The 15468-nt window shown below is 53.6% G+C and overlaps 1 long non-coding RNA gene across 2 annotated transcripts in view; it reads right to left on the bottom strand.

The window, feature by feature from the left end:
* The window catches only part of LOC112665046 (uncharacterized), a 32673-nt gene extending 18322 nt beyond the window's left edge, over nt 1-14351 (bottom strand). Inside the window, exons 1-2 of one of the 2 annotated variants that reach the window (XR_007413179.1) lie at nt 13829-14351; nt 3657-3795 (exon numbers count right to left, since the gene is read on the bottom strand). This is a non-coding gene — a long non-coding RNA (uncharacterized LOC112665046). Of the gene's footprint in view, nt 1-3656; nt 3796-5286; nt 5796-13828 lie in introns of those variants that run through there. The other variant, XR_007413178.1, reaches the window with a different exon arrangement.
* Between the last annotated feature and the right edge of the window lie 1117 nt (nt 14352-15468).

The raw sequence follows: 15468 nt of genomic DNA, 5'->3' as shown, positions 1-15468 counted from the left end.
CCAGTAGACTTTAAGCTTCTAGAGAGCAGGGGCCCAACCAGACATCCGTTTTGACTCCAATCTAGGTTTTATCAGTTGAGTAATGGAACTTGAAATTATGTGTCTTCATTATCTTACGTTAAATTAAGTCATGCTAAATAGTCCTATTCTCATGCAACACTAATTTAAACAGACTGTGTTTACCTGAGAGATCTGAAGAGCTATCGTGATGCCCTGGATCATTACCCAGCAGTAAATTGCTAAACCACTATTTAATGACATTGATGGCTGAATACATGGTAAGGGTATTTTGTCCACTCCACTAAACTTGTTAGCAGCCACCAAATTAAATACTCAGACCAATTTTTAAAATGGCTTTGTGTGGAACATGTTGCTATTTAATACATTTCATTAAATTTGGTCAACATGAAACTGATTAACTGGGAAATATTAAAATTTGGATTATTATTTTATTTATATGAATGTTTATAGTCACTATTCCCAAAGGAAAAATCTAAAACACATTAACTTTATGAGGCTGATAAATCATTTAGCTTGAAGTTCAGCTGCTCCCTAGGATCTGGGGCTTCTATTCTAAAAATAAACAAAAAAATTTAATGCTGTATTGCACATTTTCCCCAATATACCTTTAATTGACCTTTTCAAGTTATGCAAATAAAAAGTTTATATATTTGGGTGCCCAAGGTTTTCATGAGAGGCTCTCAAGCCAGCTAGATACGTCAGCTGGGCAAGTTCCCTAAATTCTCTGAGCCCATATTTCAACATTTGTTGGTTTATGACCAACTTGATAAAACTACTCTGAGTATTTAATGAAATGGACATTAATAAGTTTTTTGGCTCATACGTACTTCAGGGATGTTTGCTACTCATTTCTGTTACTATTTCTACTATTACTATTTCCATTTCTTTTACTACTATGGCTACTACTACAACTACTACTTATAATACAATATTTGTGTTGAGATCCTTGGGTTTTAAAATAATTGAATACAGAAGATCCACTCCCACACAGTTCACCAGGTAACATCAAAACATAATGCTCCTCATTAAAGAAAACCTTAAAGATATTTAAGTCTACAGGCATAATCATCTTTTTTCTATTAATGCTAAAGTATCTCTATTACATTTAATCTGATCTTGGCGTTTCTCTAAGCATGGAAAATTAAACATTTGATTTTGATGATTAAGATATTGCCAACAACAACAACAACAACAACAAATATTGCCAACAACTGTGGCCCCCTACATCCTTTCTCTTTATAGAAAAGAATGGTCTTTTTATTAGAGCCTCATTTTTCCTTCTACTTAGAAGCAGTATAACCTAGAATGAAGACCACAACTTAGACAAACAAAGGTTAAAATCTGGGCTCTGTCACATAGTAGCTGCGCAACCCTGAGCATGCTATAACATTTATAAAACATACAGAGATAATAATAGTACCCTTCCCATAGACTCATGAGGATATTATATGAGTTGTTGCACATTTTATTTGCATAACATTCCACATGGTGCAATGGTCATGACTAAGTAACTGATAAATGCTATTTTTATTGCCTACACCTAAAGTATTAAAAGGTGAAGAGCAGAGTTTCTGCCCAGTGGTCATACTAACTTAATTGCATGCTCAGTAGAGGACACATATCAATGGCTTGATTTTAGAAACTAGGGAACCAAGACTGCCTCAACCTTTTAGGTTATCTTTTCTCTCATCTCCAGTATTGGGTTCTCTGGAACCCTGACAAATATGATGGCCTTTAACTTGCCCTAGATCATGGTAACTTACTAACTTTCTAACTGCATTCTCTTACTCATTGCTTTTGCCGTCAGAGTCAGAGAGGGTCTTGACCAACCATGTAGTTCAAACTCTCATTCCAGATGTTCCAGTTATGTCTGCTTTTTCTGTGTTCATTCAGCCTCTGTTTTTAACATTTTCAATGTTGGACATTTCACTATATAATTACGTAACCCATTCCATTTCTGGGTAGTTCTTAATTATGAGACATTTATTCCTACTGCTGAACAGAAATCTTTGTTCCCTATTACATAAAGCTAATGATACTGATTTTGGCTTTTGGAACAGAATAGAGTAAGTCTACAGGTTCTTCTGCATGATGCAGCTTTAGATATTTCAAAATTGCTGTCATTATTTTATTCTTAAAATGTAGTGTTAAATAGAATTGAATATGGTGTTGGAGATACGGTTTTATCAGTAATGAAAATGGGACTATTACTTTCTTCTCTGATTTAGATATTATCTAATTATCAAATAAAATTTGAATGACTATGTTGGGTTAGGTAGAAATAATTTATTTTTAATCCAAGTTGTAAGATGAGATTGCCAAAAAGAGTATGATGGTTTTCAAAATTTATGTGCCCCTTTATGATCCATGGACTTTTTTTTAAAGCATCAACTAATTCAAGAAAAAGGTTTCCCCTCTTGTTTTCTGTAAATAATTGCTGATAATTTAAAAAATATTTTATTAGCATCTTGTACTACAAAAGTGGGCTTCCCTTTATAAAGGACCAGTTTAACAGGGTCTCCTGGTAAACAAAAGTTCCTGGACTGTGTGTGAGAGAGAAAAGATGACAGATGAAAGCTAACCTAGAGCTATCAATTAGGTCTTGTTGGTAAGTGCTGGCCTGGAACTGACAGCTATACCTTGGTGTTCTTCTGCCAAACATCAACAATTTCTTAGCACACCAACTTCAGAGAAGGTCTCTCTATGACTGATGATATCAAGAGAAAAAACAGACCACTCTCTGCTGTATCTTTCCTATTGCAGCTTTAGCCTTGCTTCATCTTTTCACCTTCTAGGTAAGAATTACTTAGAAACCCTGTCAGAAAATCATCCCTGCCCTTCAGAGTATTTAATCTATAAAGAACTCTCACTTCCTTGAACCCTCTTAAAAAACATCTCTTGGAAGACCAAATTCTAAGGCTTCCTACTGAGATGTCACACAGTTCCCTGTAGGTGTGAGCTTTCCCTCATTGTGATGAGTCAATGAACCCACATTGGTTCAACGATATGTATGTTCCTGCTGATTTTGGCTGCAAGGTGCTGATATCTTGTTATGGAAGTGACAAGTAAAATGAGAAAGACTACCTAGAATTTTACCAAATGTAAACCTTCCTATAAATTTCTTATGGCCTATGAAACCAGGTATAATAAATCTACACACAATGATACCAATTTGGACACTATATCCTTTAATAAAGGCCCATTTATGCATGTTACCATGAACTGAATGAAAATCATTTTCTGATGGGAATCCTGCTAATGCTTTCTCTAGAGGCTCATTCTTGACATTCCTCAGAACAGAAAGTAGATGACCTTTTGTTCAGGCACCTGTCTTCTGGCACCTCAGTTTTTATAAGAGAATCAATCCTATCTTCCACTCAGCTGATAAAGCATTTAATGCTCCACTTGACTGGCAATAAGGGCACCAGTACATCAGGTACACGTCAGAAGGATGATCTTGGACTTACGGCTGTTCGATATATTTCAAAAGCACAGCACAGACCTGCATCCAATTCAAAACTAAATGCCTCTCCCCCATTTCCTCTTAAAATCATGTGAATCAGACACTTCTGAGCTAATAATTAAAAAAAAAAAAAAAAAAAAAGGAAGAAAGAAGAAGAGAAAGAAAAACCCACCTCTCCCCACTCCCCAGCCTCCTCCAGCTTCTTGACTAATACCTCTGGGCAGTTCACTTCAGAATGGAGCAGATTCCTGAGTGCACAATGGCAAACTGGCAGACAAGTCCCCTGTCACAGAAAGCACAGGCGACGCTTTCTTTGTAAAAAAAAAAAAAAAAAACAAAAACCCCCCACACACACAGGAAAATACAGAGGCTGGAACAAAAGACAGGGTCCCCGCACAGCGAGACGAGGCATCGCGCGCCCGTCTTGCGCGCGCCTCCGCCCGATCGTCGGAGCGGCCTCGGCATCCGCCGGCGACGACCCCGCGTCCTCCCCGGGCGGGCGGGCTCCGGCTCGGGGGGCAGAGGCCGCGCCGCGGGCAGCCTGGGGCGGGCGCCCCGGGGGTCGGGGCCATTTCAAACTTAGCATATTTGGTCTCAATTAGGTGGAAAATGGAGATAAGGCGGGCGCAGCCCGAGGTCTCGGGGCGCCGTGGCAGGCCGGGGAGCGCCGGCTCAGCAGGTCCCGGGCGCCCGGCCGAGCCCCGCAGCCCCGGGGCCGAGCCGCAGCCCCCCGCGCAGCCCCCCGCCCGGACCCCGGCCCCGGCCCCGGCCCCGGCCCGACCCGACCCGCGGCGCCGAACAAAAGCCCCAGCCTGGCGGGCGGCCCCGCGGGGGGCGCGGCAAGTTGGGGCTCGCTCACCTGGAGCCGGGCGCCCGCGAGGCCCGGGGCCCGCTCGTCCCGCCGCACCTGGCCATGCTCCTCGCTCCGGCTCGCCGCGGACCACCTGTGCCGGCGCGCCCCGTCCTCCCGTCGGCGGCCCCGGGCGCGAGCAGAGCAGCCGCGGCCCGGCCTCCGCGCCCCCCGCACGCGCCCCGGGCTCTGCCTCGTCGAGCCGCGCGCAGCCACCGAACCGCCGCGGACGCTTTTGTTTTCCCTCCTCTCGCAGACGAGGCGCGCGGCGCTCGGCCCGCCCGCCGCAGCCCCCACCTGCAGCCTCCGCGCCGCCCGCCCCGCCGGGGGCCTGCCCATCGCCCCGCGCACCCCGCCCGCCGCGGGCGCCGGCCGCTCGCTCCGGGGCTCCCCCGCTCGGGAGGGGGCGGCCCTCGGCGCGGTCAGGTGACCCCCGGCGGGGCGCGGGGCGCGGGGCGCGGGGCGCGGGGGGCGCGGGTAGTACACGCGCGGGCACAGTCACGGCACCACGCGGCGAGGGCGCCCGAGCTCCTGCACGCGAAGGCACTCGGGGCCCCCTGTTCGCCCCGGAGAGAAGCTAACACAGGACCACGAGGTGTAATCAAAGTTCTCGGTGTGGATCCCGAGGCCGCTCACTTTCAGAACCGCCCGACTCAACAGTGGCGGCAGCGCTCCCTCCCGGGGTAACGGGCCCCGGGGCGGCCACGAGGGCGGAGGTTAGGGCGACGGGCCCCCCACCCCCACCCCCACCTCCACCCCGGCGGAGGGTCTGTCCCGCGGGGGGCCGCCCGGAGGGGGGCCGAGGGGATGTCTCTGCGGAGATGTCAGTGCGAGAGCAGAAATTTCCGTGCAAACCCCAAGAGCTCCAGAAAGCGGCGCGGGGGGGGGGGGGGGGAGGCGGGGAGAGAGGAGCGCACCAAACCCCCTCCCTCGAAACGCAGGGAACACTTACCTGCCAGGTATGCGCCCCGACTGCCAGGTGGAAGGAAGCAAGCCCAGGACGCAGACGAGGTCGCGGGGGTGGGGGTCGTCTGAGCCCGGCTGATGCACACCAAGTAATCCACGTTAGGGGGTCCGGAGCCCCTCGCCCCATTCCCCGCACTTTCCACCCGAGGCCAGCCCCGGGCTGCGCGCTCCGGCCGCGCGGAGATGGCGGGAGCTCGCCGCGGGGGTTCCCAAGTGCCGCGTCCCGGAGCTCCAGGGCGCGCAGCCCCGACGCCGCGCCTCGCCTTTCTTTGCTGCGCAACGCCGGCGCGAGCCCGAGGTCCCCGCCGGCATCCCCTCTGCAGGCCCGGACAGCGCCCGGGGCAGCTCGGCCCGCGGCCCGGAGCTCGTAGGTGCGCGGGGCCGGGGAGGCGGAGGGAGAAGCGCGGAGCGGCGGGCGGGCGAGCGGGCGAGCGGGCGAGCAGCAGCCTCCTCCGGCCCCGGCAGCCCCGCGCGCGCCCGCGCCGCCTCCGCGCTCTGCCCGCCGCCGGGCCATTCGGCCCTTATATACCAGCCGCCCGGGGCGTGGCCGGGGCGTGGCCGAGGCGGGTGGGGGCGTGGTCTGGGCGTGGCCTGAGCGGGGCAGCCAGGGAGCCGCACTGCTTCCTGGGAACTGTAGTTCCCTCCACCCCATCCCAGCTAATGCACAACAGCTGTCGGCATGGTTGCCGCTCGCCCTCAACAGCGGTGCCCCCTTGCGCCCTCCCTTCGCAGGGAAGGCTGGGATTCCCGCCTCGCTGTCAACTCCGTTAGATCTAGGCTGGTCCTTGATGCACAAGGTGGGGGACCTCAAGCCCCCTAAACGCCTCCCGCGATGACAAGCCTGGAGTCCGACAAACCGAGCTAGGTTGCAGTCCCAGCCTGCCATGAGCCGCCCGTGTGACCTTCAAGGAAGCGTGTGACCTGCGAGGCTGCAGAAACTGAAGTCTGATCAAGAGCATGGCAGCTCCTCAGATTCTTCATCTGAAGCAAAGGATATTAGAGTTTGCTTCATCTGAAGCAAAGGATATTAGAGTTTGCTTCCATCTGAAGCAAAGGATATTAGAGTTTGCTTCCACCGGACAGAGAGAGCACAAGCAGTATTAACCTCACGTTAGAGACAAAAGCAAAGCTGGGAACAGTTAGACAACTTGCTTAATGTCACAGAGCAAACAACGGAGTCTGGACTCGAACCGAGAGTTCTCTCAGAGACATCTCCACTTTCTCCACAGTTCCAGATGGTCTGTCTATAAATCCCCCTGCAGCAGGACTGAATCCTCTCACTCTTGTGCTAGCTGCACTAGGGTTCATTTCAGGAAGAGCGGGTGCTCTGCACAAGCTGGTATAAGAATGTGGCTGAGGGATGCCTGGGTGGCTCAGGGGTTGAGCATCTGCCTTGGGCTCAGGTTGTGATCCCCGAGTCCCAGGAATGTTGCATTTAAGATGCTACAGAAATGCTTAGGAGGGGCAGTCCAGTGGGCAGCAGTTAGAGATATGGCCCTGGGACATTAGAGGAAAGTGAAGGCTACGGGTAATCGACAGTATTTCAAGCTATGGGGCTGGATGTCAACTCTAACAAGATAAAGATGCCTAAATATAGGTGAGGTTAATGTCAAGGAAAGGTTTCCTGGGGATATGATTTTTAAGTATCAGTTTAAAGACAGATTTTCTAAGATGATGTAAAGCTGTATCATCTTTGCAAGCATTCGATCTAACACTGCAGCCACACATTCACTGAAGGACAAATATAACAGAACACAGTGTAATGAAATACACTGAGCTGAAAGACTGATTTTACCTTATGGAGGTCAGGAGTCATGCTGTCCTCAACATGGTTAACAGCCCAGCAAAGGTGATGGGGACAGGATGAGTTCGGGTGTTCCTGGGTCCAGATCTTAACACTGTTACTAAATAATTATTACCTTAGTTAAGTACCTTAAGCTAAGTTTCAGCATATTCTTTGATAAGTAAGCATACCATGGTTATGGGACAAGAAATAACGTATGGGCTATATGTCTAGCACATCTTATGCATTCATTAAAGGAGAGTTGCCATTATTTATTTTCATTGTTATTTTTGTGACTTTCAGTATTAACCAGGTTAAAGCTACATTTCTAAGGATAGAACAATACTGATTTCTATCATCAAAGTGACATATGTCAGAGAGAGAAACATTTCTGATCTGAGACACTGAAAGATCATCCCATGGCTTTTCTAGGTGATATAATGCAAAAAGTAATCCATGGTGGGAAGGTTTTAAGCTTTAAAATGGGAAAGAATTGGGACACCTGTTACAACATGGGCCAACCTGGGGGACGTGATGCTCAGTGACGTAAGGCAGACACGGGAAGGACAAATGCTCGGTCCCCGCACTTCCGCAAGGTCCCTATCGATGGAGACACCAGAATGGTGGCCGCTGGGGTGTGAGACAGGGGGACAGGGAGTTGGTGTTGGGAGGGCAAAGAGTCTCGGTCGGGGTCGGGGCTGCTCACCAAGCTCTGGAGACAGATGGATGGTGGCAGGACGGAGAGGCAGCGTGAGCGCCGTTAATCACACCCATAAGAAATGGTTACCCTGGTAAAATCTGCCACCATAACAAACAAAAGGTGAAAAATGTTTAAATTAGCTAAGGGAGGGGGACGCCTGGGTGGCTCAGTGGTTGAGTGTCTGCCTTCGGCCCAGGGCGTGATCCCGGGGTCCCGGGATCGAGTCCTGCATCGGGCTCCTTGCAGGGATCCTGCTTCTCCCTCTGCCTCTGTCTCTGCCTCTCTCATGAATAAATACATAAAATCTTTAAAAAAAAAATGAGCTAAGACAGGAAGGTAGGACAGCCGAAACAGTCATGGTCCCGGGAGCTCCTGAGGCCTTCACCCACACGCTGAAGGTTGGGCCCCCGAAGGCCAGGCTCTCGGAGACCCTCCCTTCCACACCCAAGAAGCGCCGCAGAACCTTCCTCCGCAAAGTCAGCGAAATCAAGCGCTTCCCGCCAACCCGAAGGCCACGGGAGAAGGCGGCAAGGGGCTGCGGCAGTGTCCAAGGAGGCGTCCAGCAGGCACTCAGCACCTGCAGAAGTTGGGAGGGAGGCAGGGCGTGTGCTTGCGAATGACGGGCCACGCGCCGACGGTGAGGGTAATGGGACAGGACGGTCCCTCGGTGGCTCCAGCCGGGCGCGGGCTGACACGGGGGATCTCGGGCCGGCGGAGACGCTCCGTCCTGCCCCGTCCCTCTCAGGCTTCCCGGCCAGCCCAAGGAAAGCACAGACCACTCTAAAGTGGGACAAGGTCACCCTGCAGGACATGCAAGGGGGTGGAGACCACACCACCAGCTCCCGTAAGGGCCATTTCCCAAACGACGGTGGGGCCTGGCGAGGCGGTGGGCCAGGAGGGTTGGGGGGGGAGGGGAAGCTCACAGACCCCAGGGGGAGACTGAAGGTCTGACTCATCTCTACGGACCCAGAACGTTATCATCCGTCCCAACGCAGCCACTTCTGTCTCAACCAACTGCAAAAAAAAAACACCTGGTTTCGAGATTTCTATGTGAAAACCTGTACCAACAAACCAAATGCGGGAGGAGGCGATGATTCACATCACAAACAGAATGCTTAGACAGAAACCAGCCTTTTCAGCATTCCTGCGCTTGGATGCTTCCTCCAGGCCTTTCGCATGTCACGTGACCGACCACGATTGGTTCCGTACAGACCTTTCTCCAGGTGCAAACCTAGTCCGCAAAGCACGTGATTCTGAACAGGGCGTCTCTAGCCAACGACACGGATCAAAGTGAGCACATTCGTCCAGGACCTTTGTCTTGCTCGTGGAAAGTGAGCTGGGAGCATGTGCCACATGAAGAACGGGGGCTACCTGGCCGCGGAGGACCCCGACCAGCTCCGTGGGGACGGTGGACATTGCCTAAGACGACAACATCCAGAAACAGGAGGAGCAGTGGTCTGCGTGGGCCCGACTAACAGAAGCAGCGGGAAGCTGCCTATCGCGGGGCCTCTTCTTCCAAGCTCCCCGGGAACTCGCAAACCCAGGGGTAGAGCCTGCAGATCTAAGTCGTCCCCAAAACCCACAACTGCCCAACCTTTATCATCCAAACACAGCCATTCCTGTCCTAACCAAGCACAAAGGATACCTGATTGCCAAGACTCAGATTTCAAAAGATGTACCTACAAACCAAATAAGTGCACGTGAGGGCCCCAGCCCGGTGGAGGTAGGCCTGGAAGGCTTCCTGGAAGAGAGAAAAGATGGTTTTATGGCTGGGTAAGCTTCAGCAGGGGGGAAAGTCTCAATGCAGGGTTTTGCTGGCCAAGAAATCAGTCAACACCCTGATCCTTAAAGTGTCCATCTGTACTGGAATGGCCTGGGGAGCCTGTCAAAAATGCAGACCCCCAGCCCCCACACATACCCAAACAGAGCCTCTAAGGCAGGGGAGGGCAGGATGGCTGCTGAGTGCTCATGAAGAGTACTCCTTCTTCTCAAGTTCCCCAGGCAATCCGTTCTCGTGCAAACCACAACTTGGGGAGACTGGGGGAGCGGCCCAGCGAACAGTCTGGACCGGGCCCACGTCCAGCTAGGGGACAGCAGAGGCTCCTGAGAAGGGAGGGCCCACAAGGAGTCACTGAGGAGAGGGACAAGGCAGGTGTAGACAGAAGAAGCTGTTCCAGAAGTAGAGGCAACATCCCCAGCCCGTCTCCCACCAAGACTTCCTGTTATGCTCCTCGCCGAGCTGCCGGGTTACGGAAACCGTCTGGGCCCGTGTGTGCGCACCGGGGATGGTGGGGGGGGGGGGGGGGGACGGGGAAGGAGAGGATGAGTATCCTCCAGAGCTCAGGAGGTCTAATAGGAAGGCGGGAAGGGCTTCAAAGAGGAGGAGAAACATCCACGCTAGGCGACCAGACCCCCAACAACACCCCCAAAACTCTCTCTGGACAACTGAAGTCTGTTGTGTGGAGACTCAAGTAACTCAAAACTTCCTGATCCCGAACAAACATCACCTCCACTCGCTCTGGGCAGCCGCCCCCAGCAGGAGGGGACGGCCCTAACTCGAGCATACGTAGGCTGTTGACGACACTGAGGCTAACGTGGTCTCTGCTGGAGGCGCAGAAGGGCCTCTGCCGTGGGCTTCCTCACTGAACGCAGGTCTTCCTTCTCTCATGCAAGGACACTCGGGCCTCCATCCACATCAGCCACTTCCAAAACCCCTTCGGGCTGGCTCTCCGCAGCCCTCTTGGGTGAAAGAAGCCCCCTAAAGAAAAGGGGGATCACTCCCTGGCCCTTGGGGCTGGGCAATCCCCAAAATCCAGTCCGAGGTAAGAGTAGAACCCATTGTTCCTTCAAACCTGCCAAGATAACCAGGAAACACGGCCTCTGCTGGGTCTGCACACTTAGCAGCCCGGCACACCTGCTACTCGGGCCGGCGTGAGTCACCCACACAGGCATTGCACGCCGGACTTGTCAGCAGCGGATTCGGTGCTTGGCGGCTCGCTCTCACGCACACCGGATGTCATCCATCCACCTACCCCTTGGAAGACGTGTCCGGACAGATCAGGCTATAACCCAATTTTTACTCAACGACTCACTCCCAGTGGAGGTGTCGGGGGAAGGAAGGAGGGGTACACAGAGAAGTTTCCTGCCATTCCCGGCGGGGGCTCCCCTTTCCTCTGGGCCCCGTCGGGTCTCAGCGGCTCCGCTGGCCATAAATAGGGAGGGACGAGGGGCAAGTCAACCTGGGCAAGAAAGTGGAAGAAGTCTCGACTCAAAAACCTTCTCCGGAATAAAGACGCTCTGCTGAGCTGAATAAGGCCTAGTGTTCTCCTGTACAGCGCAGCGTCCACAGTTAACAATACTGCATTGTACACTTAAACATTTGCTAAGAGGGAAGATCTTCTGGTAAGTGCTCTTATCAACAAAATAATAATGATAATAAAGAGGGTGGGAGGGAACTTTTGGAGGCCACGCAGGTTTATGGCCTAGGCTGTGGTCAGGGTCTCACGGTGTACACTCATTACCGAGCTCATCAAGTTGTATACGTTAAATTCGCACAGCTTTGTGTATGTCAATCACACCTCAATAAAATGGTTTAGGAAAAAAAAACAAAGAGGAAGAAGAGCATCTCCTGAATCCCTCTCAACTCCCGCTTTTTTTTGTTACGTCAGAATTTTCTGCAATGCAAGATTCTGAATCGGCTCCTGAGCCCAGTAAAGGACATCAGCGGGACCTTAGGAGAAATCGGAATAAGGCCCAAAGAGGAGTTCAAAGTAGTCTGTGAATGTTAATCCCCTGGCTCTGACCACCTCGCTGTGGGTATGAAAAATGTTAACATTCAGGGAAGCTGGGTAAAGAGTATAGGGGAACTCCGTGTACTATTTTTGTGACTTTCCTGTAAATCTAGATCTCTATCAAAATCAAAAGTGAATTCTTTAAAAAAAAAAAAAAAAGGACAGCAGTTTTAATCCAGCCGCCTACTAAATCTTCACCTGTGGCCTTGCTAAAATAATTTACAAGGTAGTCGTGGACGCAAAGCATAAGTTACTCTCATGCCAATGCTGGCCTCAGGAAAACCGAAATGAACGAAACACTGCATTTACTCAGCAAGTGTCTTCCCAGCGCCCACTGTCTTCTGGCTCCCAGGTGCCAGAAGGTGTGTGACGGATTAAGTGGGGATCTCTTCCTCCAAGCCCAGCTCCGAAATGTCCACCCAGAGGGGCATTTCTCCAGCTTCAGACATGACTCTGACTTAAAGCAAAGACAGTGATTTCTGGTAATTTTCCAAAGGAAATAATCCAAAGGGTGGACAAAGCTTTGTGTAGAAAAGATGCTCACCGAGGCTCTACTTCTAAGGGTAAACATCTAGAAATACCTTTGTGTCCAACAAGAGGGGAATTGTCAGATTAGGATTTGATGCCGGCAGAGGAATACAGCCATTACCTGGGGAACTGTTCAAGCAAAATCGAGAGGAAAAAAGCAGTAAACAAAGTGTATACATTGCAGGGCTTCAGCAATGAGGAAATGCATCAAACTGCCAGCACTACTGGAACTGAGTATTTTTTTCCTGCTTTTTACACTTTTTTTGTGGTTTTCTTTTACATTTTAAAGACTTTTTTAAATTTATTCACTTGAGAGAGAGAGAGAGAGAAAGGCAGACAGAGCCCCAGCAGGGGGAGAGGCAGAGGAATAGGGAGAAGCAGACCCCACACTGAGCAGGGAGCCCGATGTGGGGCTCGATCCCAGGACCCCGAGATCATGACCTGAGCTGAAGGCAGACCCTTCAGCGACGGAGCCACCCAAGCCCTCCAAAGAAGAGAGAGAACACGGAATACTTTTAAAATCGAGTGAGGTGCAGAGGTGGAGCTGTGCGTGAATGGTGGGACAGTTTAATATTTCCTCTCTGGGGGCGGCAGGAGGCTGCCAGGGGGAGAGGGTGGGTATAAAGGCCACAGGAAAAGGTGCTGCGTCAACCTGAGCATTTCCAGGGACCTGGGTGCAGCCAGAGGCACAGGCTCCAGGGGGGAGGGGACAGTACTAACACAGACCACCTCTTCTCCTCCTGCGGTGCCTGGCCCTCCCTCCTTCCCCCCACCCCCAGCAGGTGCTCACTGGAGGCACAGCACCTGAGAACACCCCCAGGGAGGCCCCCTTGACAGCTTCCAGAAGTTGTCTTTGCAGGAGGGACTTCTGGGCTGGAAATGGATCATCAGGGACAGGCTGCCAAGGTTGGGGGGGGGGGGGAGTGAATCCCACATCTGGGAAAGCATCACCAGGAAGCCCATCTTCCGGGTTGGGGGGGGGGGGTGTCCTGGAGTTGAGCCCTAGTGGCAAGGAGGGAGAAGGTAAAGGAGACCCCCGCTTCTCTGCACATCAAGACGGACTAGCTCAGTCATTCATTCAACAAACATCTATTGGGTCGCCCACTCAGTGACAGGCACGGGAGCTGCCCCAAACCGTGGCCTGGGCGGCCGACACAAAAGGACAAGGAGAGGATGCGGCTATAGATTAAAACTGGTTTGCTTTTAGCTCAGGGTTCAAGACTAAGCCCCCTCCCCACGCTGACCTGGAACCCGGTGCATGCACGGCGGACGGTGGACGCGGTGCCCCGGGATCCTGCCGTCTCCCATCCTTCGGGAAGCCTTGCCCACAGCACCCTGGGTGGGTGGCCCTGCAGTTAAGCCGCTCACCCAAGGCCCGGCCACAGGGACCTGGGGAGACGCCGCAGCCCCCACGCAGCCCGCCGCAGTCTGGGTCGGCGAGGCGGCAGCGCTCCCTCCCGGGGTAACGGGCCCCGGGGCGGCCACGAGGGCGGAGGTTAGGGCGACGGGCCCCCCACCCCCACCCCCACCCCGGCGGAGGGTCTGTCCCGCGGGGGGCCGCCCGGAGGGGGGCCGAGGGGATGTCTCTGCGGAGATGTCAGTGCGAGAGCAGAAATTTCCGTGCAAACCCCAAGAGCTCCAGAAAGCGGCGCGGGGGGGGGGGGGGGGGAGGCGGGGAGAGAGGAGCGCACCAAACCCCCTCCCTCGAAACGCAGGGAACACTTACCTGCCAGGTATGCGCCCCGACTGCCAGGTGGAAGGAAGCAAGCCCAGGACGCAGACGAGGTCGCGGGGGTGGGGGTCGTCTGAGCCCGGCTGATGCACACCAAGTAATCCACGTTAGGGGGTCCGGAGCCCCTCGCCCCATTCCCCGCACTTTCCACCCGAGGCCAGCCCCGGGCTGCGCGCTCCGGCCGCGCGGAGATGGCGGGAGCTCGCCGCGGGGGTTCCCAAGTGCCGCGTCCCGGAGCTCCAGGGCGCGCAGCCCCGACGCCGCGCCTCGCCTTTCTTTGCTGCGCAACGCCGGCGCGAGCCCGAGGTCCCCGCCGGCATCCCCTCTGCAGGCCCGGACAGCGCCCGGGGCAGCTCGGCCCGCGGCCCGGAGCTCGTAGGTGCGCGGGGCCGGGGAGGCGGAGGGAGAAGCGCGGAGCGGCGGGCGGGCGAGCGGGCGAGCGGGCGAGCAGCAGCCTCCTCCGGCCCCGGCAGCCCCGCGCGCGCCCGCGCCGCCTCCGCGCTCTGCCCGCCGCCGGGCCATTCGGCCCTTATATACCAGCCGGCCCGGGGCGTGGCCGGGGCGTGGCCGAGGCGGGTGGGGGCGTGGTCTGGGCGTGGCCTGAGCGGGGCAGCCAGGGAGCCGCACTGCTTCCTGGGAACTGTAGTTCCCTCCACCCCATCCCAGCTAGTGCACAACAGCTGTCGGCATGGTTGCCGCTCGCCCTCAACAGCGGTGCCCCCTTGCGCCCTCCCTTCGCAGGGAAGGCTGGGATTCCCGCCTCGCTGTCAACTCCGTTAGATCTAGGCTGGTCCTTGATGCACAAGGTGGGGGACCTCAAGCCCCCTAAACGCCTCCCGCGATGACAAGCCTGGAGTCAGACAAACCGAGCTAGGTTGCAGTCCCAGCCTGCCATGAACCGCCCGTGTGACCTTCAAGGAAGCGTGTGACCTGCGAGGCTGCAGAAACTGAAGTCTGATCAAGAGCATGGCAGCTCCTCAGATTCTTCATCGGAAGCAAAGGATATTAGAGTTTGCTTCCACCGGGTTGTAGAGGGAGGTGACCCCTGCACAACGCGGCCTGATCTCTCCGCCTCTAACACGAACTGTAATTCTCTAACGCTTGTTAAGTGCTGGGCAATTTTGGTTTCGGGGTTCCGCTCCTGCAAACCAAATGCCACCTTGGGACCCTCCTAGAATAAAATTCTGGAGCTGCCATGGCCTTCATCAGGCTTCAGTTTCTGCAGCCTTCTCCTGGTGTATGGGACACCTGAGCAGCTGCACACCCTGGGAGCCAAAGGCGGAGTCTTCCCTCAAGGAGCGCACAGTCAAGTGAGAGGCGACAGCGACATCGCAGTAACTATGTGGACACGCAAGGGGCTGTATGGACCAGGGCACCTAACTGTGCATGGTGGGGGGGCATGCCAAGGCAGCCAGAGGGCTGGTGTCTGAGTGGAATCTGGAAGGAATGGGTAGGAAGTAGCCAAAGAGACACGAAACAACAAAGGCAGGCAGACAGCTGGCTGTGCGGAGAAACTGTGAGGGTATAAAAGAAGGAAACGGGGAGGGAGACTCACTGCAGAGGAGGGGAAGGGTCTTGTATTAATTTCCTAGGGCTGCTGTACAAACTGGGTGGCTTAGAGTGACAGATGTTTA

Source organism: Canis lupus, chromosome 9, assembly GCF_003254725.2.
Source record: "Canis lupus dingo isolate Sandy chromosome 9, ASM325472v2, whole genome shotgun sequence".
In the NCBI taxonomy this organism is placed as follows: Eukaryota; Metazoa; Chordata; class Mammalia; order Carnivora; family Canidae; genus Canis; species Canis lupus.
The sequence above is the reverse complement of the archived record's forward strand: the minus strand, read 5'-3'. Positions and strand labels throughout refer to the sequence as shown.